Raw genomic sequence first — 27,458 nt, 5'->3', positions numbered from 1 at the left:
TTTCTATAATGCTTTCTTTTTGTACAGTTACTGGTTGATTTAGCTTGGGTTTTAAAAACACACACAATATTTTAATAGAAAGACACCATTTGCCTTAAACTTCCAAGAAGTGTAAGACTATCCTTGCACAAATTCTCATGAAAGATCAATTGCATGTGGACAACCTTGCCTTCATGCTCATCTAGTAGCTGTATGTTATAGAAAGTGTGTCTGTGGATAGTGGTGGAGGCAGATCATAGGGCACATGAGTTAAGGTTAAGAAATGTCTCCTTGGACTGCACAAGAGCCAAATGATTAATCACAATGTTGGCAAGACAACTTGCAAAATGTTTTGTTCCTGATGGACAACTAATTGTAAGGGGTGAAAATGGGAGAAAGATGTTTGATTAGAGAACAAGAGCAACACAGTGTGTTAGTATAAATAAAAATAAATAAATAAATAAATAAATAAAAGGTGACAGATCTTAAATATTGTCTGTCTGCTTGGCATGTAGAGGTCCTTCATTTGGGAAAAATTCCTCCCTGGGCCTGAATGCATCAACTATAGAACCATAGCAAAGTCAAGCAAAGCCCAACACAAGTAAAAGGGGCGCCAACCATGAGATAAGGGAGGGTGGGTGGAAGATCCTAAAAGCCCATTGCGGTCCCTAGCAAAGGTCAGGGCAATTTTTATGCCCAGGGAGCAGACCTGAATGAAGTCTTCTAGGAGTCTTTGTCAGACCTGCCCCCAGGCTCCACCCCTTCACCCACCTGTGATTGGCCAGTTGTGCCCAGTGGGCAAATTTGAATCCAATAGCTGGTGGGAGAGGTTGTTGCTTCTCCCATCAGCTGTTGGAGCCTGGGGCTGAAGAGCCTAGGACCACTGGATGGCAGTGGGGCTGTGCCAGGCCATATATACCACTTCACCTTCAAGCAGGTGAGTGGATGTTGTCCAGATTTAACCCAGTGATACTACTTTGCTTTTATTCCACAGTTCTTTCCTTAATGTACATTTTGTCAGTACTAATATGGCCCAGCTGTTCACAATATGTAGGTCTGTATACATGTATGTCTGTGCATGATTTTGTATCATTATGTCTTGCCTGAAAAAATCCCATAACTAAAATAGCATTTTAATGGAAGAATTATTTAATAATAATTCCTCTTTTATATGACTATCCTATGTTACAAGAAAAAAACCATGAAATGTGTTATCAAAATTTGTGGTACTGCATAGGTGATTGGTCCTATTTCCCTGTTTTGTTCCTTAGTCAACAATGATGAGATTGTAAAGCCATGAGATGATTGAGTACCTGTCTCAATGAGCACCAAGATCTCATGTAGAGATACAATATATATCTAGAGTTCACAGGATATTTGTTTTCATGGTTGTATACATGAAAAAGAATGGGTTCACTATTAACTTTGACTTGTGAGGTCTGTTTTTATAATATGTCTTCCTGCAATCTGCTTTTTTTATCTCTCAAATTTCCGTTAAAATGAGTCCTACATGAATATAATGAAATCTTAAGCATCTCTCAGACTGGGCACCACCAGACACTGCAACCTTAGTGTATTAAATAAATGCTACAAATTGTTGCATCAAATGTATGTGGTGTGTTTTTTATTAACTATATTGTGTCATATAAGAAACATATTGTAAAAGTCTCTTTGTTGTATTCTGAACAGGTTGTAAAATCATTTAAAGTGATTTATTTAAGATTATAGAATATAATTGCACCTTCTTCATAACCCCTCCTTAATGGCATTAGAGCTGCAGCCCAGTTCATAGTTAAGCATGTTTAAATGTCATTATTTCAGTGTAGTAGGTCTTGATTAACTTGATATAACATACTTACGATAAGCTTACTTATTGATGTTACATTTATTATTGAGAATGTAAAGAATGTAAAGAAAACAAACTATGTTTTCAATATCATTAATCCACCTGTGATACCCGTATACAATTGTATGGCCTGCTACAGTGATTTGATGAGACTCTATCATGAAGAGTTTGCAGTCCTTTGACAAGGATAGCTTTGCATAGATTTTTGTTTGTTTCAAAGGGCTGAACTCCACAAGATCCCTTTACAACTCCAAGTCTATAATTGTTTAATTGCAAAATTAAACCTACAAAGAGATTACTTAAAAGAAAAACTTTTTCACAAATATACTGCCCTGGGTTTTAACATAAGGAAGTTTCCTGCCCCCTCCTCCCCTCTGCATCTATTTGTGCCCTTGAAACAGCTGATAAACAAAGGTCTCTGTGCCTAAACTGACTTTTACAGTTATTCCTGGTGTGGCTAGAGAAAAGCTTTTCTCCCTCTCCCACAACAGTAGAACATGTGGACATCCAGTGAAGCAGAATGTTAGAAGACCTGAGACGGTCAGTCCAGAGCATCATCTACTCTGATTGCCCATCACCAGCATGTGTCCTGACAGATTGCTCTAGATTTGTTTGCTTTGTTTTCTTACCAAAAATTTAAGCTGTTTCAAGCTGAAATTGAAAAGTGTTTGGGAATAGTTTCTGTATATTACATTCCCATGTTTTGAAAAACTGTCCTTTTATTACGTCTCAACACTGGAGGATGGACAAACAAACAAACAAATGAATGAATGAATGTAATTAGGTTTCATTATGAGCAGTTTTGTCCCTTGTAACCTTCTATTCCTGAATTGATAAATGTTGTGTATGATTGCATTATTTGTTTGCTACTCTGTGTGAAATGTAAATTAAATGCAGAATGAAGCAGTGATATCTAAGAATCTTAGACATGCCTCATATTTTATATAGAAATATCAGTTCCATACATACACCATTATTCTAAAATGAGTAACTTTGCAGTTGTGGAAACTTTTGCAGATTAATATTCTTCCAAGTAGGATTCTTTCAAGTAGAGACGTTTCTTTTGAATCATTACAATGTAATGCACAGTAAGCATTTTATGTAGTGCTTCCTTAACATGTTCCAGCTTTTAGAATATAATTAATATGGATTGACATAGATAAAATTGTGTTAAATTTATACACTTAATTTCTAATGTCTATGAAACCATCTTAGTTGCCAATTTTTTGAAATTACAGCAAGCATATTCATACTTTTGATTGTTACACTGATGTTTCTTGAGTAGAATCTAAATAGCCAGGTGTGTTTACTTACTTAATATGATGACATCTGTCAATCAGAATGTCAAAATTCTAAATAGTACAAACAAGAAGGATGCTTTGTTGTAATTATCATGATATTAGTGATGTGACACATTTAGTTTTGCTTCTATTTAGGAACAAGTGTGCTTTTCAAGTCACACTTGTTTTTGGCAACTGGCAGACCTCAGGACAAATCCAGCATACAGAAAATACTGCTGCAATATCCCACTTTAAGTATTCACAATTTCTCTTTTTCTTTTCTTACTACTTCTCTCATATTCTTCTTTTAGGGGTTGGGACCACCTATATATGAGTTTTAGAGTCTTAATAATGGCTAAAGTTTTCTGAAGCATTGACCTTAACTATGGTTAATTCTAACCAGGCTTCATTATTATTCAGAGTTTGAAATCATGTTTGAAGAATAGAGAGTGGGAGTATGTAGCTATTACTCGTAAGTGCCTTACATTCACTTTGGATCAGAGGACAATTTTTAGTGGTGGGGAACCTTTCCTTTCCTTTCCTTTCCCCCCTTGAATCTGCATTCGACTTTGGACAAGTCTCTGAGGGCTGTGAGCCAGCAGTGGGTAGAAGTGGGGCATATTCCAGGGGAAATTGCCTTGTGGGCCAAATTAGGACCCGTACTAAGCTTAATTTGGCGCACTGGCCAAAGTTTTATACACTTAGCAGATACATCTGCTGGGTCAAAAGTCCTTGCAATCATGGAAGGGCACCATTTGGATACAAGTCAGTGAGTTTTCTTTTTGGGGTACAGCCCTCAGAAGAGGTTGTCTATTTATCAGCATAATTTTCAGTTCCCAAATGTATAATATTACTTCTGAAATATTTAGTTTATTTAAAATGTAAAGTTTCTTACTATTTTAGAAGGATAACAGCTATCATGAATATATATGCATTATTCTTATGCTGTCATACACTTTCAAGTAACGCCTCTCCTAATGTACATATAGTCACAATATTCTAACTTTAAAATAACGTGGAGAAGCTTTCCCCATTTTGGTAAATTGCAAGGGCTTATACAAAAGGGATGTATTTTATTGCAGTAAACTTAACACGTTATCACCACAGGGTTTTTATTTTTTATTTTTTTTAATCATTTCTTTGACATTTTTGGCTTACACAACAGGGTGCCAAACATTTATGACAGCTTACAGTGGAAAAACAATATTGCTTTTAGTTAACAACGTTAGCTATGAATATATATTGACAGCATTTTCACTACAGATTTGTTACCAACATAATACAAAGCAAATAGCATTCAATATGTTGGAATACTCAAGGGAATTAAAGAGTTTCAAAAACAAATTTATGGTATTAGGTGCTGAATGTTGAAATCTAATGAAAATGCAAATCTAGAAGCATACGCAGAACATACTTTATGCAAAGGAATATAGTTTATCCAACTGATAAAATTAAGATTAAGCTGGAAAGAATAACTTTAGAATATCTCTACTTGTTTTAGTAAACTAAAGAGTGAAAATCAGCATCAATGTCTGAAACTTTATTGCTGCCTTTTTAAACAGCCAAACCCAGGTGAAATGAAAATGACAGCCAAAACAGCCCCCCCCCCCATTTTGTTTTCAAGGTCTTGCATCCCCCCCCATTAATACCATAGGGCAGGCTTCCTCAACCTCAGCCCTCCAGATGTTTTGAGACTACAGTTCCCATCATCCCTGACCACTGGTCCTGCTAGCTAGGGATCATGGGAGTTGTAGGCCAAAAACATCTGAAGGGCCGAGGTTGAGGAAGCCTGCCATAGGGGAAGCAAAGCAACTACAGAGAGCCTAAAACGTTGAGTACTAGCCAAACGTTCTGAATGATGCTCTGCCGAGGCATGGAATCCATATGTGGTACTGAACAAAGAAGGGTACTGTGCTGCATCATACTGTATGTGGCGTGGTCTTAATTCTAAACTATCAAGTGATCTGTTCAAGATAGACCTTTTTCCAGACCCAAATATCAATATGACCATTAAGAAAAGCAGAAATTAATAGTTTCATAAATCAACATGTTATTTGCCAGATAAGGTCCGAAGATATTCTGTTTACAGGATAATGCCTCCCTCTAGACTTGATTGGCAGGGTCTTTTATCTCCTCTTCCAGGGGATAGTAGTGGTGCAGGGTATTTGTCCAGATATACCTTGCTTATGTGGGATGCGTTTGGCGCTGTGGGTTAAACCACAGAGCCTAGGACTTGCCAGTCAGAAGGTCGGCAGTTCAATTCCCCGCAACGGGGTGAGCTCCCGTTGCTCTGTCCCTGCTCCTGCCAACCTAGCAGTTCGAAAGCATGCCAAGGTGCAAGTAGATAAATAGGTACCGCTCCAGTGGGAAGGTAAAAAGGCGTTTCTGTGCGCTGCTCTGGTTCGCCAGAAGTGGCTTAGTCATGCTGGCCACATGACCTGGAAGCTGTATGCCGGCTCCCTCGGTCACTAAAGTGAGATGAGCGCCGCAACCCCAGAGTCGTCCACGACTGAACCTAATGGTCAGGGGTCCCTTTACCCTTTACCTTTTTACCCTGCTTATGGTTATGTTTGGTCTGGTATTTTCTTCTCTTGTGAAAATCCCTTTGTTTGAGCCAATATGTTGAATTTGTGTGTGTGCCTCCTTAGTTTTTCTTTCTAGTGTTTTTCCTTCTTTTTTTGTGTGTATATTTGGGACCATATATGGTTATTTAACTACCATCTACCTTCCCCCCCCGTCAGTTTCCTTAGGGGCTTTTCCTTGTCCTTCCCTGAATCTTTCTCTTAAAAATAAAAAAGAAAACTTAATTTCCTTTTTGGGGGCATTTTCTGTTAGCCTTGGTACCCTTTTCTTCCCCCTCTCTTTTTCAATACTGTTTTCCCAAGCCACTCCACAACTGGCTAATGGAAGGCAGCTTGTGCAACTGATATTCCTTTTCCCTTCCTCCTCCTCCACAGCTCCTGCAAAGGACCTCCCAAGTCCTGAACAGTTTGACTTGAGTTGCATGGGTTCCTCTGCCCAATTTCAGGCGCTTCCTCCTTTCCACTATAGCCCCATGCAACACAGCCAACATTATTCAAGAGAGCTCCCACAACCCCCTGGAAAGTCTTTTTAGAGGATGCAAATGAAAAGGCAAGAAGAGAAATATCATATGTTTGTGCAAATTGCTTTCCACTTGCACAACTGCTGGGTGCAAACCTTAAATTTTAAAATGTCTGGATCAATATCTATTTGGACACCCCGGTCTCCCCAATTATAGTTAATCATAGACCCATCATGGAGCTTTCCTAATTTGGTTTGTGTTTGTTTAAAACACTGTCCTCATATATATGGTACTTTACCAAGTAACATAAGCAAAATGCCATGTATTTGCCAACCTAAATACAGACCAGGGAAAAGGCAAGAGGAAAAAGGAGGAGGATCAGAAGCAGAAGTAAGAAGGGATTATGGAAGGGGAGGTTTAAAACACATCTGCTTGTGATTCTTCTACTCTGCTGCTTATCCGACAGGAGAACAGCTGACACTGAGGAAAAGGAGTCTGGGGTGCAGAAAAAAGTTAATATTTTTACCTGAAGCCCCACCTCTACACCCTGCTGCTCAGTGGGAAGGTATGTGGTGGATCACATAAGATTAGGCTGGTCAGAAGCAGCCTTCAGAATACAGATTGAACATTTCTAAATGACAGATAGAAAATGGGCATATTTCCTGAAGGCTATGTATACTGAGTGTAGAATGTATAAAGCTCAAATGAGATACAGTGGTACCTCGGGTTAAGTACTTAATTCCTTCCAGAGGTTCGTTCTTAACCTGAAACTGTTCTTAACCTGAAGCACCACTTTAGCTAATGGGCCTCTTGCTGCCGCCGTGCCGCCAGAGCACGATTTCTGTTCTCATCCTGAAGCAAAGTTCTTAATCCGAGGTACTATTTCTGGGTTAGCGCAGTCTGTAACCTGAAGCGTATGTAACCTGAAGCGTATGTAACCCGAGGTAACACTGTATACATACTCTCTAAAACCTGCTAACGATTGTGCATATTGACTGGAGAATGTACAAAATGCAGTTGCGATATGCACATTCCTCAAGGCTTGTTGGAAATTATGTATATTGACTGAGAAATGTGACAAAATTCCTTCTTCATGGACAGATTATATGCATATTCTCTATGAGGCCTTGTGAGTATGCACAGTGGTTGGATGTTGTGCACATGAACTGTTCAACATACATTATATACCTTCCCTCATATTATCCAAACCATCATAATTATTGACACCTTTCTAGTTCATAAAATTCCTTAGTTCTGTTTAGTTCTGTGAGTGTTGGTACAGTAAGGTGATTTCTTTGTGAGCTACCCATAGGGAAATTAATATTTTTTAAAATAGTAAAACCATTTAGTAATCCAACATCGAGAACTGGAATTAGGGCTGTTTGGGAAGTTCCACTGCACAGGGTGCCAAGCCAAGTGGGTGCAAAATAATAAAAACAAAAACACAAAACCCTGTATTTATACAGGTAGCTACTGAGAAGATCCATAAAAAACTGTACTTAAAGGAATTATTGTGAAAATAAGAAATATTTAGGGAAGGGCACCAAATTTTGTTATCGCTCAGGGCTCCATATTATCAAAGTCTGCCCTTGCAACATAGTCACTATAGTTTACTGGTACTATCCTCCCCCCACATACCATACTATGAACTACATTGTTGTCTTCCTTTGTTTATGCTTCAAAACGTTGAGTTTATAAGTGAGGGAGGCTCTTTTTTCCTTGGAAGAATGAAGTCACAGAATTCAATAGGACTTTTGAGAAGGCTGTTTCTAGACTGTTGGAATTAAACTATTGGTACCGAGAAATATGCACTTAAGAAAGGCCTCCTCCCTGATGAGTTATCCCCCTTTTCAGCAGAAAACAATTACTTGGAATTGTCCCATGAGTGACTAATACAGAGGCTGAGAAGTGAATATAGTAAATAAGAAAGATAGTAAATATAGATCAAAACATCCTCATTTACTGTCAGAAATAAGATAGGAGCAGTATTAAGGCACATCGATGAAACAAACCAGCACTTATTCACGGTGAAATCTGTAAAGTGTCTTCGATTGCTCAAGGGATCTTTAGATATAGCATTATTTTCTCTGTCTTATGGATGACTTGACCACCTTTGCTATGAATTTTTCATGATTTTCCTGACCCAGCATCTCTTGCCTGTGGAGAGAGTAATACAGTATTGATTTGGGTGTTAGATTTCTACCTTTTTCTTTTCTTTTGCGACAACAAGATTTTGTAGCCTAGAAACCTCAATCCCTGATTACTCATTAGAGAATTGAGCAGTTCTTTTTAGATCTAGAATGAAAAAGAGAGGTTTGAGTGCTTGTGTTGTAGGCAGTCTTTACTGGAATTTCAAATGATCTCCGTGCTAAGGTTTAATGTTGTTAAAAGCTTCCTTAATTGAACCAGGAGCGCAAGGAATACAGATTAAAGAGACAAGACCTCTATCTGACAATTAGAATGTTGTGGGTGATGTTTGTGAACATGCTCATTTAAAAGCATACCACAAGCTAGAAAACTAGGGGGGAAAGGCTCAACTGCTGCATTTTTTCCAGTCAATGACTTCTGCTGGCTTATTTTCTGTGCCTCTCAGGCATATTAGAAAATTGAAAAGAGTCCATGATGCTGCCACTTTTCAGCTAAATTGTTTTGTAAGAGAAAAGGGAAAAAGCCGTATCTTACATCCCATGCAAACTTACTGTCAGCATTGCCATGGAAACAAGATTTTTAAAAAGGAGTTAACTGAAATTTAGCAGCATTTTCATTTCTTTGTGATTCATACTTCATAAAAATGCAAATCTCACACTAATACATGTTTTACCTTAATATTTTATACTACCGTTTAGATTTAACTGATCTAATGTTTTGCTTAATTAAATTTTGAGCTTCTTTGAATGCTTTACATTTATATTTTTAAAAAGTACTCTGGTCCTATCAAGCTTCAGATTTTGACAGTGTGACACACTATTTAAAATACTGTCATTGAGAAAATCATTCGTTTCAACCTGTAATCATAAGCAGAACAAAGTATTGTAAAAGCATGACTGATTTTTTTTTTTTGCTATTATAGTCTTTATTTATGCTGCTTTATCAGATTAGAAAGTATTGTATTACTTCAGTTGCTTTCTCTTTTGTTTCATTACATGCTAAAGAAGAAGAAGAAAAATAGTCAAACTTATTTTTCTTTTCTAGCAATCAAACCGTGTGTGTGTGTGTGTTTGTGGGTGTGAATATTTGGGTGGGCACATAACGACTCTAGCAGATTCATAATATTTTGCACTGTTTTCTGATATCTTTTTCCACAGTGTGGCTGCTTGGTTTACCAGATGCTGTTCAAGGACATTCCTCATCTGTAAACAGATTATCACAAATAAGGCAAACTCCATTTTTAATCATTGCCTTTGTGGTTATCTATAAATGGTGCCTTCAGGTGGATTGATGTTTCTGTTATGCCTGTAAAACAAGGGTGGGCTGTAATTTAGCCCTTCAGATGTTGGAATACAACTCCCACCAGCCACAGCAAGCGTGGCCGGAGATCAGGGATGGTGAGGGTTGCAGCCCAAGAACTACTGGAGGGTCATAGTTTCCCAGTCTTGGTGTAAAAAATGTTGACCAAGTGTAATTTCCAATATCCTAAACTAGCCTAGCCAAACATTTTCTTTATGTGCTTTACTATTGTATGGAATGACCAAGGAATACTAGGGGAAGGTTGGGTTTGGTATCTAGAAAGATATAGTTTCATTGTTATGGCTCATATAGTCCCAGTGCAAGAGCATGAAGAATGACAGCAGAGTCCATTATTTTAAAAGAGTAGTTATTCAGATAATTTCTTTTTAATGAATAATATAAACAGACAATTGGGAGCCCTTTAGTTCCATTACCTAACATTTAGTTCCATTACCTAACATCTTTACACTGTAGTAGCAATTTGGCAGCATTGATTCAAATATCATGTATAGACAGAGTGTTTATTTTGTATTATATTTTTCTAACCTCCTCTACAGAAAAATTTCATCATGTTTTGTTGTGTATTTTATGCATTGTAATAATAATTCTCAAAATCTGTCTGCAGAACAAACTACCAGACTCCATCCTTCCTTTAAAAAACCCAAACCAAACTGCCAATTATTCTGCCAAAAATGAAATTCAGAACTCAGGATCCAATTAGATAGTGGCAGGGTACCCAACATGTTGCACTCCAGATGTTGCTAACTACAACTTCCATCATCCCTGATAATTGAACGTACTGGCTGGAGCTGATGGGAGTTGCAGTTTAACAACATGTGAAGACACAACACTGCTTACATCTGTTCTATGGCATTCAGACTTGAGATAAATAGATTAAAAAATGTCAGATAGGCAGGCGAGAACATGGTTAGCATTGCACTGTTATACAGTCATACTTTGGAAGTCGAATGGAATCGGTTCCAGAAGTCCGTTTGACTTCCAGAACGTTCGGAAACCAAAGAGCGGCTTCTGATTGGCTTCAGGAAGCTCCTGCAGCCAATCAGACGCCATGGAAGCCCCGTCAGATTCTCAGGTTCTAAAGAACATTTGCAAACTGGCACACTCTATTCTGGGTTTGCGGTGTTTGGGAGCCAAAGCATCCGAGTACCAAGACGTTTGGGTTCCAAAGTACGGCTGTATATCTAAGGAGCAGTGCTTCTTTTCTTAAAAAAATGTTTAGGGGTATTCTCATTTTCCTACTCATATTGAAATACTGCCCCTCAATGAGACCAAACTTAGATTCACAAAATGTTTAGGGGTATGCATTCCCTCATCCCCCCCAGAGAAAAGCACTGCTAAGGAGTAAATACAAATAACTCCAGTGTATTTTATCAAACGCTTTATGAGCATCTAGTGAAGCAATCACACATGGATTCCACAACAGTTTTCCATAATATACTGCATTCAGCATCTTCTGTATGAGATCTGCTATATGTCTATGTTTAACAAAACCTACTTGTTCTGCATGGATTATACTAGGTAATATATTTGCCACTTGATATTAGCTAGAATGCTAGTAAATGTTTTAGCATCCTGCCCAATGCATGAAATGTGTCCAGAGTCTCTGAATCTTTACGTGGTTTCAATATTACCACTATTCTAGACTCTTTCCAGGATCTCAGGACAATTGCCCCGTTAGAATGCTGTTAAACATCCTGCCCATATTGGGGTTCCCCCCGCCCCAATATTTCAGAATTTTTTAAAAATAAAATTTATCTGTCAGATCATCTATACCAGGGGCTTTATGCAGTTTAAACTTTTCCAGTATATTTTCTAGTTGTATACTAGCTTAAAATTAAAAACTCTTTAAACATGGCTGCACTGTACATTTATATAATGACACTAAAAAAAATATTTCTAGCCCATTTCCTAATCATTTGCAAAACTGAATTTTCCTGTTTCACTGGTATTGCAGTGAGCTCTGCACTATGCCTGCAACCTCTGTTTCTTTGTGTAGTAACAGCAAATTTAGACCTTATCAGTGTATATGTGAAGAAGGGAAATTTTCTTGTCCCATGTGCATCACTCTTTATTTAAGGAAGGAAGAAGGCTGAAGCGTGTGATAGAAATTATGTAGATTAGCCACCATAATTAGCTCAGCATATTTGCATGTTATGCTAGTTATCTTGATTTAGGGGTTGGGTTATGGCAACCCTACTTCAGCTGATTAAATAGTGGTTCTTGCTTGAATAAAGAAGGCAACCATTTTGAAGTCTTGAACTAATTTAAATAAAATTACACTGTTTTACAGTGTTTATCTTCCTAGTTTCTTTTCCTCCGAACATGTAAATTACGGCTCCTTTGGCAAAGTCTTCGTTGTTTTTGCTTTTATAAAGAAATGGGTGGGAGGAAGAAGAGTTAATTATTGGGTTATGTCCTCTTACTGAAAGGTTAAAAATTGTTCCTCACTTTCATTGGAATGACAGATTATAGAGCATGAGAACAGAAGACAATAATTTTAGCTAGGGGTTGTAATTCTCAGGAGAATGTAATTCCCAACACAGAAGGAAAACAAATTAGGATAATATTACAGTTGTGTGTATATTTTTGGGATCTTAGTAGCCATTCTCAACATACACACCTCTCTCATATTGCTGAAAACAGAAACAAAGAAGATTTGACTATATCCTATATACTCCTACAAAGTTCCTAGCAGTAGTATTTAAGTTTATAGTGTTTGTGGTTTTTAAATTATCCACCAATATTCCTAAAACTGGGAATCTAAATGTTTCCAAACTGAGCCTCTACTTTAAGAATGCACAGACTGATGGAGACCTAAGCACCATGCCACTCATCTGAAAATCCTATAGCTAATCTGCAAAGAGTTTTCTGGGTCCTTGGGAGAAGAGGTGGGAAAAAGCATGAAATGAAATGAATTGGCTGCTGTTGATGACCAGATATATTTTGCCTTTGATACACCTCCATTATTTACTTATTTAAAATATTTTTATGCCACTCTTCTTCAAAGGTATGAGGGTTTCCCCCAATAGGCACGAAGAAACAATCATATCAAAGTAAAATACAGTGAATCACTTAAACTACATTATTAAAATCCTATAGAGAGGCAGCTAAAAGAAGTGAATGCCTCTCTAAATGCCTGGACAAGACAAAAAAAAAAAAAGTTTGGATCTGGCACAACAATGATTCTTAACATTGGTTCTAGCCATAATCCTTTGGGAAGGGCATCCCAGAGAATGGGCAGCAGCATAGTACAAGCTTCCTCTAACACATGGGAAAGTGTTTCCATTGAATTCACAGGTAGGTTGGTGTAGAGAAGGCACTTCTTCAGATATCTGAGTTCTATTAAAGGTTGTAATGGTAAGTACCAAGAGATTAAGAGTCCCTACCGATGATCCCATCCCATACATACAATCTTGTGAATGATGAAAGAAATGGTTTGAGTTTGATTCTAAAGTTACACACTGGGGCTTTTCTACAATTCCTCTCCCATTTTTGTTGGTGAAAACAAGTCGTAAACTTGCTTATAATTTTATTAATTGGATTGGTCCTATAAAAATAGTCTTCTGTTAGGAGCGAGCCAGCAATAAATCACATGGAATAAGTGAAGTTATCACTTTATTAGAAGAAGCAGGATCTGCTCAAGAAGAAGAAGAAAAGAGTTTGGATTTGATATCCCGCCTTTCACTCCCTTTAAGGAGTCTCAAAGCGGCTAACATTCTCCTTTCCCTTCCTCCCCCACAACAAACACTCTGTGAGGTGAGTGGGGCTGAGAGACTTCAAAGAAGTGTGACTGGCCCAAGGTCACCCAGCAGCTGCACGTGGAGGAGCGGAGACGCGAACCCGGTTCCCCAGATTACGAGACTACCGCTCTTAACCACTACCCCACACTGGCTCAAGAATGCCAGACCTAATGAGCACAGTATCTCTCTTTGGTAGGTCTTGCGTCTATGAGGCAGTTGTGGAGACTGAAGGTTCCTGCCTCTTCTTCTGGGTCTTTTCCAAGCAATCCAAGGCTACATCAACATGTCTGCCTTTGCTCCTCCTGCTTCATACCAGGGAGACGGGAGGGAGGGGAGTTTGGTGCAGCAGAGCAGAGAAGACACTCGTGCTTCTTCATCTCTGCCTCATAACCTCCCTCCCTCTCCTGCTTCCATTTCTGATTCTGATTCTGGACTTCTCTCTGCCACAGATCCCTCTTCACTAAAGCCTGTTACCTCTTCAGGTTTTGACACCTCTTCCTCCGAGTCTTCTCTCTGACCACTCATCTTTGTCCCACCACCAATCCCTGGGCTCTAAGCCTTCCTTTGAGAAGAATGGGGGTGCCTCCCACTATTCCTCTGTGTCCAGGCAGTCTGTGACATCTTCTAATGGACTGACATGGCTGCAAACATTTGCTAAATAAACTAGTTCTCTTTAAAGCTTTTTAAAGAGTTTTTTCATGGCAAAGTCACGAGTTAGCTCCCCAAAGTCAATTTCTTATGAAAGTTCAACTCAGTAGACAATATAATGATGAAGATGAAGATGATTTATATCACCTTTTCCCCAGGCCAGAACTCGACTTTCAGATAAAATAAAAACAACTAATAACATAGAAAATAATAATTAAAAAGCAATTAAATATGAATAGAATTAAAACAATATATACTTATTACAATAAAAACATAACAGTGCCATCCCTTTCCTTCACAGCCATTAGTTCCCAAAATAACTACTATAGTTGGCTTAGTAGTTCTTGCCCCATAGTAAACTCCTGCAGTTTTTACAAGGAAACTTATCATAAAAATCTGTAGGATACTTGTGAAGCTTCTTTCAGTTCTTCTGGAACATAAAACAAATGTTATTGATTACTCTGAATCTTTGCAACAGCTTTCTTTCCATTTGTGATTCCCACAAACTAGTATAAATAGATCATTTTGGTTTCTCAGTAGCCCATGCTTTTTTGCAAATATTTCATTTTGTATTCTTTACTTTTCAAATTCTCTGTTGGTTGTTTACAATGTAATCTGTTCTTATTTGAACACATTGAAAAACAGATGGTTTGCTCTCTATATCATGTATGGCTTGCTCATATGTTTTAAGTCATACCTAATTTTGATACAGATATAACCTGCTGGTTATCTATGTCTGGAAATTTCCTAGTTGTCCATTTAACTTAGGTTTCTTATTGTTAATTACTGATGCTATTTTGTTAATTTCTAGTTATAAAACTTTCTTATATCTCTCTCAGGTTTTAAACATATTGATCACGTAACTGTGCCCATTTTAATGTTACTTTCCTGGTGAGTTTAGACAACCATAATATATTCCTGTAGTTCTCAGTATAGACCCTTCTGTTGGTCTAAAATATTTATTTGCTTCTTTGAACAACTGATATTCACTGCAGGACTCCAGCACTGTAGTAGATAAATATATCGGGAATGCCCAACCCCCTTTCTTTTCATGTCTTGTAACTTACATTCTTGTCAGCTTTAGCTCTTTTCTCATCCCAAATGAATGAATTTGTTTCTGGTATTCCTCCGTATCTGTTTATGTCAGACATGTATATTACTATAGTATCTGCATATAGTCTCAACTTGTGTTCAGTATTCTGACTTGCTATTTCTGTAATGCCTTCATGTTACCTTATAACAGTAGTCACTGGCTGTAATGCACCCTTTCTGTGTGCCGCTTTCAAGTGTAGTTTCCTGGAAATTCTTCCATTAATTAGTAACCTGGCAGTTGGTTCCACATACATTAACACTATCTATATGCAGAAACTGCTGCCAAACATCCGGGTTTGCCATATATCTGGGTTTTCCTTGACATTTTGCCGATTCAGCAAATTTTCCCCCATATACCATTTTTGAACCCCCAAACCAGGACATGTCAGGAATTTTCCTGATGTATGGCAAGCCTATTAATCACACAAAGGTTTACATAGCCCTTTATACCTGGGGACCAGTATACCTTAAAAAATATTCTCATACCTTAACTTATATAGACTTTATAATCTCTATCACTGCAATCTGCAGGATACTATGTTATCAGGAGTTCCATTGCATATGATATAGCAGTCGATCCCATAGGGTGGTGGCACCTATCCATTGGAATTCACTCTTGTAACATATTGGACAGACACTATCTCTGTTGTCTTTTTGGCACCTACTGAAGAGCTTCCTCTTTCAACAAGCCTTCTAAGTTTGGGTTTGTATTCAAATTGTTTTTAGATGTTCTGATTGTCTTATTGCTTGTATGTTTGCCACACTGGACTCCTTTAGAAAGAAGGGCAGAAAATAAATAAATAAATAAATAAATAAATAGTTTTAGTCTTGCTGATTGTTGTATTTCCTCCCTTAAAGAATAAATAAACAAAAACTCATTGTTCTCCCCCCAATGTGGTCCTTGTGTTTTATATAATTTATATATTCACAGATCTCATCCCACTCTGTCAGGTTAATTAACCTATCTTCTTAGTAATCAACATATTTTTGTACATTTTATTTATATGTATCTATACTATTTAGTTTATTCCATGCTTCTTTCACTTTAAATTTTACTTCCTATGATCACTTATCCTTACAAATCTTTTCTAATTTGCTTAGAAAATGTATCTAAAACTTAATCTGGGTTGCACATAAACCTATATTAGATGCAGGAGTTAGGAGGAATTGCATCTCATTTGATAACATACTAATGTCCTTGTATTTCTGTTGCTGCCAAACATTTTGGATGTCTAAGTGCAAGCAGATAAAAGTTTTTGGCTTTGAGGGAACTGGAGTTTGTTTTCTTGGAAGGATAGGGGTATGGGTAATCTATTTTACTAACAGATAAATAAAATTTCTGCTAATTAAATTAGTATCTTTTTAGATCACTCAAGCAATTCATTGGGTGTAATAAATTCTGTATTGTTTTTGAACAAAACCATCAGCCCAAAGTTGTAATTGATGTTCAAGGACATAACATTATATTTTAAATTCTAAGCACTTTGTCATATTCTGCAGAACTTGTCTTTTTTCCATTTTATTTGGAAATTTATTTCCCTCAATGGAAGAGGCATTTGATTAATTGAGATGTCCAGGGTTGTTGTTGTTGTTGTTGTTATGAAAGCTAAGGATCTACCTCCTGCTTGGTGTGTGTGGTGTGAACATGAAGATAGAAATTATTCAAATTGAATGCTATAACTCAGTTCACCTTTAGTTCACCTGGGAACATATGGGAACTTCTTTCTGGTGCAATTCAGAGATTTTTCAAAACAGTTCAGTGCACTTCATTCAACTGAACTAGTTTGTTCCACTGTAAATATTTGCCAGCCCTACTCAGAGTAGACTCACTGAAATTAATGAACCTTAGATAGTAATGTACATTAATTACAATGGGGTTTTTCTGAGTAGGACTAGGATTGGATACAACTTTTAATGAACCGTTGTGAACCATGCATATACAATAGATGACAATATAAAGTAACAGAGGGATATCTGCATTTATAAAAACCCATAGCATTAGTTTCATTCACATGCATTTTTTGCTATTGAATTTCCAGATTACATTGATAAAGCACAAGATTGTACATGCTACTATGTTAGAAGAAAGTTTGCAACCATGCCTGCACACCTGTCAATTTAAATAGGCAATACAATTGAATTTGTCAGTATGGTAATAGAGTAGCTCAATAATAAAAAGTCAGTCCAAGGAGAATGGGACAAATTTTGTAATAAGTAAGCTGGTTTTAGTATTAGAGATTTATTTTTCTAAATGGTGAATGTGGAAAACACACTTTCTTGGTGTGTGCTTGGTGGCTGAATTTCTATACTCATGGGGATTTCTTTTATCAGACCTTCAGCACTTTGCTGCTGGGATCAGGTTTAAAGCAAAATTATTCCATCTATACGGTAATGTATTCCAAACCAACATTAAAAATAAATTAAACTGAGACAAGCAAACCCCTTGGGTAAGTTTTCTTCTAAGTCTAATGTCCCTTTCTACAGTCAACTTATGCCCTTCGGTAGCTGTACACACTTCCTGCACTGCTAGATGCGACTGTGCCCTCCCCATTTTTCCATTACACAGACTGCCGAGCTTAGCAGTTTGTGTTGACTCTGAAGTAACTTCGATCACCAATTGCACCTCTGCTTTGTGTTAACATTTTGACTGTGTGTTCGTCAATTTTCTATACTATGCGTGCGTTAGCAGGTTACACAGCTTTTAAAACTGCAGTGCTGTGGAACATAATTGGATTCTTCATAAATAGTGAAGAAAGAAAGTTCTAAGAAAAACTAGTTACCTTTGAACTACATTTTTTAAAACTTGAGTTATGTTATTGCACACACAAAAATAGTGCAATCTTAGTGTATCATTTTTACCACTAGAGTGGAACTATTTTTATAACCTTTTTGTCTCCACTTTCCCCTTAAACTAAGATTTTGTTCTTACTGCATGGAACTGAAAGTATTAAACTACCATTGCCCTTGATTTAGTTTGCTGCTTCTTCATGGCAGAAATTGCCCTTCATGCATAGCTGAGCTTGTAATGTGTGCCCTAGATGCTGAGTAAACGCTTTTGCTGTCTGTCCCTGGCTTACTTACTCAGGCAGTCTGAGTCACCTTCAAAGCATCAAGATTATGTGTGTATACACTGTAATAAATAACCACCTGTGCCAGACTAATGCAAATTGAATTCATTGAAATATAGCCTCTTACACAAAAATTTATGTTTCTATTATAATTTTTATTATATAAAACAAGTTGAGCAGTAAAAATAGAGATCTAATTTCATGTTTCAAAAACTGTTAAACAATATAATCCTACTAATCCTGTCTTTTTAACACACACATTTCAAATTTTTTAAATACAAGTTGTAGAACATTTGCAGAACTGCGAAGGGTATTCTTAAACATAATAGTTTAAGTATGTTCCAATAAACTGAGAGAAGATTGCTATCACATTTCTGCTTCTGTAACTTCAGATTTTTTTATTTTAAGTACCGTATTTTTCTGTGCATAAGACTAGGGGTTTTTTAACCAGAAAAATAGGGGCTTGTCTTATACATGGGTAGTGCTGAGGGGTGTTTTCTTAATTTGGAGTTCCCCAAAATAGGGGGCGTCTTATACATGGGGGCATCTTATACACAGAAAAATACGGTAGTTATTATTTGTTAAACTTTTATATTGTCTATCTAACTGTGTTGTCTAGGCAGTTCATAACATGAATTATTTAATAAGCACAAAGACTAAGGTAAACAGAACTATAGAGTATGGGATGGTTCAGTGGACTTCTACTTCCAAATGAATAGATGTGGGCTAAAGTAAATGTCTTTGTTTGCATCTCAATATTTTGGTAAATACAGGGGGAAAATAATTAGAGATTTTATGAATTTTCTATAGATTGTCTCTGCTACACAAACTCCATCTGTCTTCCAACTTTACATAGACAGTTTCCGTAATTAATATTAGAAATCATGCATGTTCAGCTTTGATCTGAATCTTGCTGCACTTTCTGCTGTGTGATTTACTACTTTTGTTACATTTAGCTAAGCAATGTGCTGAAGCAATTTTGTTTATGGGGTATCCCCCCTCCTCTCGCATTATGCAGTGATTTGCACAATTGCATTAACAACATTCATTTTGGTTAATGAAAAGGTCCCCAACTGTAAGTAGTTAGGTGTCTGTATATACTTTTTATTTTAAATTGAATTTACTTGTTCTGATTCTAAGGAGCAGATTAGAAAATTTCTAAACTATAATATAAATAACATAGCAAAATGATACAACAAAGACAGGCATTAAACATGTTTTAAATACAGTGGTAAATATGCAGGCTTTGAATTAACCTTCATTTCATGCTAGTTCAGGATTATTGAATTAAACTACTCTTTAAAAAGCTGTTTCTCCTTTTCAAAGTAATATACAGTATATCCCAGTTAGCATTCTTCCATTTGGGCTGTGAAGTAAAGCCAAAAAGATGATCAAAAGCAGTGGAACAAAAATGCTCAGAATCATAGAATTAAAAAATTGTAGAGTTGGGACAAACCCCAGGTGCCATCTAGTCCAGCCCCCCTGCAATGCAGGAATCTCAACTAAAGCATCCATGACAAATGGCCATCCAGTCTCTACAATTTATTATAAAACACGAATGCACTTGCATGTGTGAACAGTGCTGACTTTTTCCCTATAAATCTCAGACATTTCCCATCTTCCCTGCATCTTATTGTGATCACCAATCCTGAGAATGAATGACAAAGGTATTCCCAACCATGGTGAAGGGGATGCAGCCTAGAACAGTGAGATAGGTATATTGGTTGCTGAATAATATCTTCCATGCATAAATCCTAACTTCCTGTCATTTTATTTATTTATGTTGCTGATGATATGATGCAAGATTGCCATTTTATTTTGCCTTTACAATCTAATTTCCACATACCAGTGGGGATGTGAAAGGTCATGCTTCCATTTCTCTCTTAATAGTTCACTTTGAAAACTGCATGGGCATAAGAAAATATCCCTTTCATTTCCTACTGTCTTTTAGATGCATAGAAGTCACAAAAGACAGTTTCAGTTACACTCCCAAAGCAGGTAGTACAGTCTGTATTATGCTGTGCCCTTTGCTAGTATGTAAATATTTATTTTATTCAGTTCTCAGGGATAAGCATGTTAATGGATAAATTAATGATGAAGAATATTTCCACCAGAGTAACATACACAGAAATACAAATGTGCACACCTCCTTTCCTTTGAGCTGGTGTTACAGACACCTTTTGGAAAGCAAGGGCCTTCCAAGCCTTTGGCATATATAGATTTCTCTGCACCTGCAAAGGGACTGCTCATAGCGCCCAACAGCTAATCAGGGAGCAAACCCGTTTAAAATCTGATTGCAGGCATGGTTTGGATTCACTTCCTGCCTGTAAAGACACATTTATTTTCCTTCTGCACAGCAGCAGTTTGAATCAGCAACCTGCACTCCATCCCAGCCATGCCTTTGCCTGTCCCACACCTGACATCACATATGACAGGTGGGCATGCTTTGGGGGGGGGGAGAAGCTTGAGGAGCCTAATTATGTAAGTTCCCCACTTCTGATTTAAAGCCCTGAACATATTGAGACCAAGTTGCCTAAGGATTGCCCCGCTCAGCTTGGATGGGGCACTGCTAAGAGTACCACATGCCCCGGAGGTACATTCGGTATGTACTAGAGCCTGGGATTTTGGTGTTGCATCTCCAGCCTTCGGAAGCAGTTACCAGCCAAGACAAGTGCCTACTGTTTTGACATTTAGGCAGCCATATAATATAGTTTTGTTTAAGAAGGCTTATTATTATGGAATAATAATTGAACAATTGTAGAAATGGTTTTAGTGCTTTAGTTTACTGTATATGTAATCTTATTATTTTGTTTGTATTTTGTTTTACTGTATAGCACTTCAGAAACTTTTGATTGTGAAGCAGTTTATATATCTGCAAATAAATAATATTTATTTAGTTAGAAATATAGAGGGCTGCTCTCTTTCCCTCCTTTGCCAGCCCCCAGTGGTAATCTTTGTTTGCTTATTTATAAGACTGACAGTAAGCATGAGCCTATGGCTTGCATTTTGGCATGGATGATCTGGTTCAGATCTGAACAAGCACATAGAAGTTTCTGCACAACTTCAGTGATTGGATGTGGCAAACTGGGCTTTCTTCCAGCTTACTCTTTTCTGTTTGTGAATCAAGATCAGTATCACAAGACACAGCAGCTGCATAGCCATGGTCTTAAAGAAATGGCACTATTTGGAAGAACTCTTTGGTTTACCACTCCTTGGATTTTTCACTGACAATATACACAATTATCTTAAACTAGTTTTTAGGATTTAACAATTTATAATCCAGATATTGACTTCTGGATTTTTATTTAACCACCTCAGATTATTTCAACGAAAGTAATTTGCAATTCTTAACTGCTACCATTTATTACTCTTCCAAAATAATTACAGTGGTGCCTCACAAGATGAACGCCTCGCAAGATGGAAAACCCGCTAGACGAAAGGGTGTTCTATTTTGGAGGCGCTTCGCAAAACGAATTTCCCTATGGGCTTGCTTCGCAAGACGAAATGTCTTGCGAGTTCCTGCGGGTTTTTTCCCCTCCCCCCCTTTTCCTAAGCCGCTAAACCACTTATCAGCTGATCCGCTGATAAGCCGCTTATCAGCTGATCCGCTAAAAGCCGCTAAACCGCTAATAGCGCTAATCCGCTAAGCTGTCAATGGGCTTGCTTCACAAGACGAAAAAACCGCTATACGAAGAGCCTCACGGAACGGATTAATTTCATCTTGCGAGGCACCACTGTATCTCAAACTCTCATTAGTCCAAGTACCAAACGCTTAATCAGGAGCCCTAAAAGAAGTCCTAAAATCATAAAAGAAGTAAATTGTACACTTGAGAAGTATAATACACTTCTTGTGTTTCAGCCCAACATTAGCCCTATGCAGGTGTTACCAGTAGGTAGTATGGATGCATGAGGGGAGGATGGCATAGACAAGTGTGCAAGTTTCAGCTCATGGAAGGTGACATCTTTTGACATCTTTAACTCATGGAAAATTACTGGTGAGGAGCCTTTTATATTCATGTAGGCTCCCGTGTATTTTAGAACCCTGATTTTCCAGATTTCTAAAATCTTCGGAGAGCCTCCACAGATTTGGAATGTCATATTCCATGAGTTAAAATATGTCACACTGATGCGGGGTGGAACCCTTCACCTATTTATATTTTTCCTATTGGTAATGCTTGCATAGGGCTGTGATCTGGGATAAAAAAAAGTTATAATATATTGCTACAAGATTATCACCTAAATGAGCAAAGGAAGCACCCTGTAATGCAGTCTTTCAACTATTCCACATGGTTATTGATGGTTTTCATATGCGGAATTTTAGAATTATGCTTAGACAATATATTGTCATGAATTAATTTTAATGAACATAGTAGAGTGTGCTTATTTTAGATCCAAGTGGGACATCACTTTAAGGCAAGCAATGCTCTGATAGTCCTTTTCAGAATGACTGACACCCATATGCCCCCTGCTAAGAGAGTTTGTTCCTCAGTTTAGGAAGCTTTCAGGGCACTCTGACACTTGAAACTTATTGATGTGAACTCTGTGTTGAATTGTGGCTGTTGTGTCAAAGACGTAAGTTGATTATTACAGTTCATGATGAGTGCTGTTGTTTAGTTTAATGTTGTTATTTGTTTATTAATTTATATTCTGCCTTATCAACAAGTGCTAAGACAACCTACATTCAGTCACATTATAACCATGTGTGAAGCAGGCTGGGCTAACCTTGGGCAGGCTGCCCAAGGCCACTAACTCAAGTATCAGAAGCATTAATTGTCCACATGCTTTAAAATAATGTTTCCTGTTTCTTTCTTGCATTTTCAATTATTTTAATGTTGCTGAAAATGACAGCATGCATGTTAGAATATTTTCAAGGTTTTTCTATGTAGACCATGCCCTTTTTAAAACACAGCTTGTTCTTTCAGGCTATTGCTTTAAGTATACCTTAACAACCACAATACCATCCTTCAGTTCCTTGAGAATGGTGCTTGTTGACTCACACAAGTATGAGGAGTTTATATCAATATAGTATGATAAAAGCATATTCTTTATGGATGACATCTGCTGTTACCTCATCTTCTTTCATTAGGAGTGGGTATTCATTTAAAAGATCAGATACAAGCATTCAGGCTTATCAAAGAAAGTGTGTATAATTTCCTATTGAACTGCATCCTTTAGCTAAACATTCTACTAAATCATTCTAAATTTCATGTGATCATTCCCACTTAAAAGCTCAAACCTTAGTTTCATACTTAGATGTCTCAGCTCTTGTTACCTTTTGATATTACTACCTCCATTGTGGTCATCTTCCAAAGGAAGTGTTTTAGTTCTGACCACTCTTGTCAAGTGGCAAAATAAATAATATCCTAGTGTTTTCTGTTTATCCTTTTTTTGCCAAGGCCTTGAGAAGCATACTCTCAGAGTTAACATGAAAGGAAGATTTACCAAACAATTCTTCACTGGCATTTGGTCCAATCTAAATTTTGATGAGAACCTTTTCCAGGCTTTTTGTGGCAGTGCAGGCAAATTATGGCACGTTCCCCACCAAGAGCACACAATTTCTTTTTGTGATCCTTGAATCTAATTTTTCTTATAGTCTAGTAAATACCAATGAAACATCATGGAGGTAAATTTTTATTATAGATTGTTAGATTTGTTATAGATGAAAGTTTTAGGCAGAATATAAGGAAGAAGCACAGTGTACTCTGATTGAGAAGGGGCTCACTCAGATTGAGGTGGGTTCATCAGCCGCATTACTTCCACGGTCCTTAATACATACTTCTTGCTAGTTTTCTCAGTGTCTGGAAAGCACATGGGAAAGTGGGTTACATATCAGGGTATGAGAATCACTGGTGCCCAAGTACTGACACTGGCTGTGGGATAATTCCCTTTGTTTGTTGTAATCTGACCATTTCCTAGACACAAAAGCATTTAAGGGGGATATAAACCAACTAACTAACTGTTTATTTTAAAACCACCCCATAAGGTTGAAGTTGGTCAGTAAATTTGATTAATTGCATTTAAATTAAATCAGTTTTCCTGGAAGCCCAGTTTCTATAAAAACTGGATTCTGTAAAAACAATAGCGTCAGATCCAAAGAAAATAGAGATAGTTCAGTATGGAAGATATGGAGTACAATTGCTACTGTTCTGTTGTCAAATCTAATAATACCTGGTAATTCAGCCTTCCTGTTTCTTGTACCTTAGTTTGGTGGTCCATAGATGGAAAGCCAGTTTATATGTAGCCAAGGTATGAACACTATACATAAAGCAATATGCAGAAGCAAACCCACCCTACATATACTCTTCAGTGTCAATGACCTATGCAAATAAATGCCCACATGAGAATGCTTTACTCATGCAGTCTATCCAATTTTTTTTCTTGGTTCCTGGACTAACTCTTTAAAAGTCATTAATAGTTTTGATGGACTCAGCAACCATGGAAATTGCTTTCTCATTCGAGAAATGAATTATCTCATTTTAGATGTCAATACTATCTTCTTTTGCTGTGCTGACTTATCACCAATGACCACTAGGGAGTGTGTCACACCAAGTCATCTTTTCACTGCACCTATGCATCCCCTTATGCAATACAAAATTAAAGTTAGCATCCCAGGTTTCCTTACAAGGGCATAAATAACACTGAACTTAATGGGGTTTACTTCTGAGTAAACATGCATAGGAATGGGCTGTAAGGCTACACTGTTTTAAGTATAAGCCCAATTGAATGCTGTGGACTTCTGGGTAAACATATGCAGGCCATGCCACATCAACTGGTGGATATTAGCAGTAAGGCTTAAAAGGTTTAAAGTACAAACATGTATTTTTAAAACAACCTTCGAGGGGGGAAATCCCCTGAACCGTTCAACAAGGAGTGAACATGCTCAGTAGGCAAATAACACTGAATCAGTTGGAAAAGAAAAAGGGGGATTGGCATCAGCTGTCTGTCTGGCTGGCAGTGGCTGAGGAGGAGGAGAATATTGCTACAGCAACCTCAGAGACTTCAGAACACTGGCTGGAGAGGCTGGCTGGCTAGAGAATCTATCTGACAGGAAAACATAGTCAAGGAGTATGTTGGTGGTAAGGATGAGAGGAGAAGGTCAGTGGTATCTCTTGTCTCTTTGCCTCTTGTTCCATTTTCTTCTTCCTCTTTTTCCTCCTCCAAGAGGAAAAGTATTTTGAGAGCAAAAGAGAATGATTACTGTAGTTTACATTATATTGTATGAGGGCCAGACTCTGAGTGATTTACAGCACCCCATGCAGTGTTGTCCAGAGGTACTAAACCCATGTTGCAGGTTGGAGGCTGGGCTGAATCTGATAGAATAGCTTCCCACAATTCTGCACTGCACCATGTTGCAGGTCGGACTAAGAGAATAGTATGCTACAATCCTGCAGTGTAGTTCACAGTTTTAGCCCTGGAGAGAGGGGAGGGGAGAGGGAGAGACTCCACTGTTGATCTTGCTGGTCACAGGTGGTCCTGTGTCTGGCCAGGGGCGTATGGGGGGGGGGTGACAGAAAAGTTGGTTCCACAAGTGTTTCTTTTTACTTTTTTCTCTTGCCAGCAAATGGTTAAAGAACGGCATCCTCTGATTGGCTATGGTTCCAGGAGGGAGAGTTTAAAAGGAGAGGTTCTGTAGGGAGATAGAGTTAGTTGGGGAGTTTAAGGTGGTTGAGTTGAGGTGGTTGAGGAGGGATGTTGGGAGTTAGGTAGGGAGATAGGATAGGAGTCAGGTTGGAATACAGAGTGTTAAGGAGGGAGAGTTGATTCTGGAGAAAACATCCACTCCGAGTGTACAGTGAAGGACTGAGTGTAGTGTCCTGCAGGAGTAATAGGACCGGATCTTGCTGGGAGACTGAGGGCGAGACAGGAAAAGTAGGAGCTGAAAAAGATCAGTCTACTTAGGCCTCAAAACTAGTCTGGAGGGGAGAGACTTCTGAGGAAAGAAGAGACTCCCAAAACTCAGTGAAGGAAGGGGTGTGTGGTGAGCCCTTAAGACTGTTACTGAAAGTACCTCAGGAGCTGGATTTGTTAAAGGGGTGGGTGGTGAAGGAAAGTACCGCCTTGGAAAGGAACCAACCTATAAAGTCGAAACCTCTGAGAACGAATTGAACTGAACTAGCATATTACAATGGTACCTTGAGTTTCAAACGCCTCCGGTTACAAACGCCACAGGTTACAAACTCCGCTAACCTGGAACAGTTACCTTGAGTTGAGAACTTTGCCCCGGGGTGAGAATGGAAGTCGTGTGCCAGCGGCACAGCGGCAGCAAGAGGTCCTATTAGTGAAAGCACGCCTCTAGTTAAGAACAGTTTCAGGTTCGTAACTAGAGGTTGACCACATTATTATTGAAGTAACCTAAGTTTCTCCACTTGTATTATACTACTTTGTTTTAAAAATAAATATTTATTGTTTATTTAAAGAACACCCGCTTGAGACTCCCAACTTATTGGTTATCCCCCTCACAAAGATCCCCCACAGGATACTCTGGGATAGTTAGGTTTTGTTTTTAAGCCTTCGGGTAAAAGGTTGTTCAGTGAGGTGGGGGCACTATATTTAAGTGAGAGTGGGCACATCGGTGTGAGCAGTAAGTGAGGTGCTGAGCCTGTTGCAGGAGGTGGTCTGCCCCGGGTGCCACCCTGTGGGGTGACAAGATCGCCTGATGCCTCCCCCCCAGCTGTAGAGTGGCCGAGGGTGCGCGGCGCCCATACGGGCTGCCACTCAAGCACTGTCTGTACAGGCACTGCATGTGCGCTGCCAGGCAGTTTGCCCCACCCCTCAGTGCCCCCACCTTGGGTGCAGGAGAGGCTTCCTTCGCCACGGTGTCTGGCTTCTGTGCCCAGTCAAAAATTTCCCACATCCTTTGTGTTGCAGTAAAGGTCAGTCTAATTAAACTGGTCCCTCAGACCACTCAGTACAAATCAAGGACTCAGTTGTGTGCACCACTGACCTATTTTAAAACTGGTTGTACCTTAAATGTCCAAAAACAAATAGTAATTAAACTTTGCACATAAAGTGAGGCCTGAGTTAGAGAGCATCCTGGCTTTGATGTCAATGTTTGTTTTTTCAGCTTTTTATCACTGGTTCAAGTGGCACATGCTCACAAGGTATATACTGCAGTGAAGGTGGAAAGAATGCAGTTGTTTTCATTTAAACTCTCTATTCTTTTTCTTTGGTTTTTTTTTTGCAATATATCTTAACTTCTATTTTAATGTCTCTGAGGCATTCATTTGTGACAGCCACAGAAGCATGCACCCCGATACCCACAAGTGCAGGTAAATCTGCTGTAGTGATATATTT

General features: G+C 38.2%; 1 protein-coding gene across 1 annotated transcript in view; it reads left to right on the top strand.

Annotated features, from left to right (window-relative positions):
* Window positions 1-27,458, top strand: part of BEND5 (BEN domain containing 5) — a 734,690-nt gene that overhangs the window by 33,342 nt on the left and 673,890 nt on the right. The window lies entirely within an intron of this gene.

This window comes from Podarcis cretensis, assembly GCF_951804945.1.
Source record: "Podarcis cretensis genome assembly, chromosome: 6".
In the NCBI taxonomy this organism is placed as follows: Eukaryota; Metazoa; Chordata; class Lepidosauria; order Squamata; family Lacertidae; genus Podarcis; species Podarcis cretensis.
The sequence above is the reverse complement of the archived record's forward strand: the minus strand, read 5'-3'. Positions and strand labels throughout refer to the sequence as shown.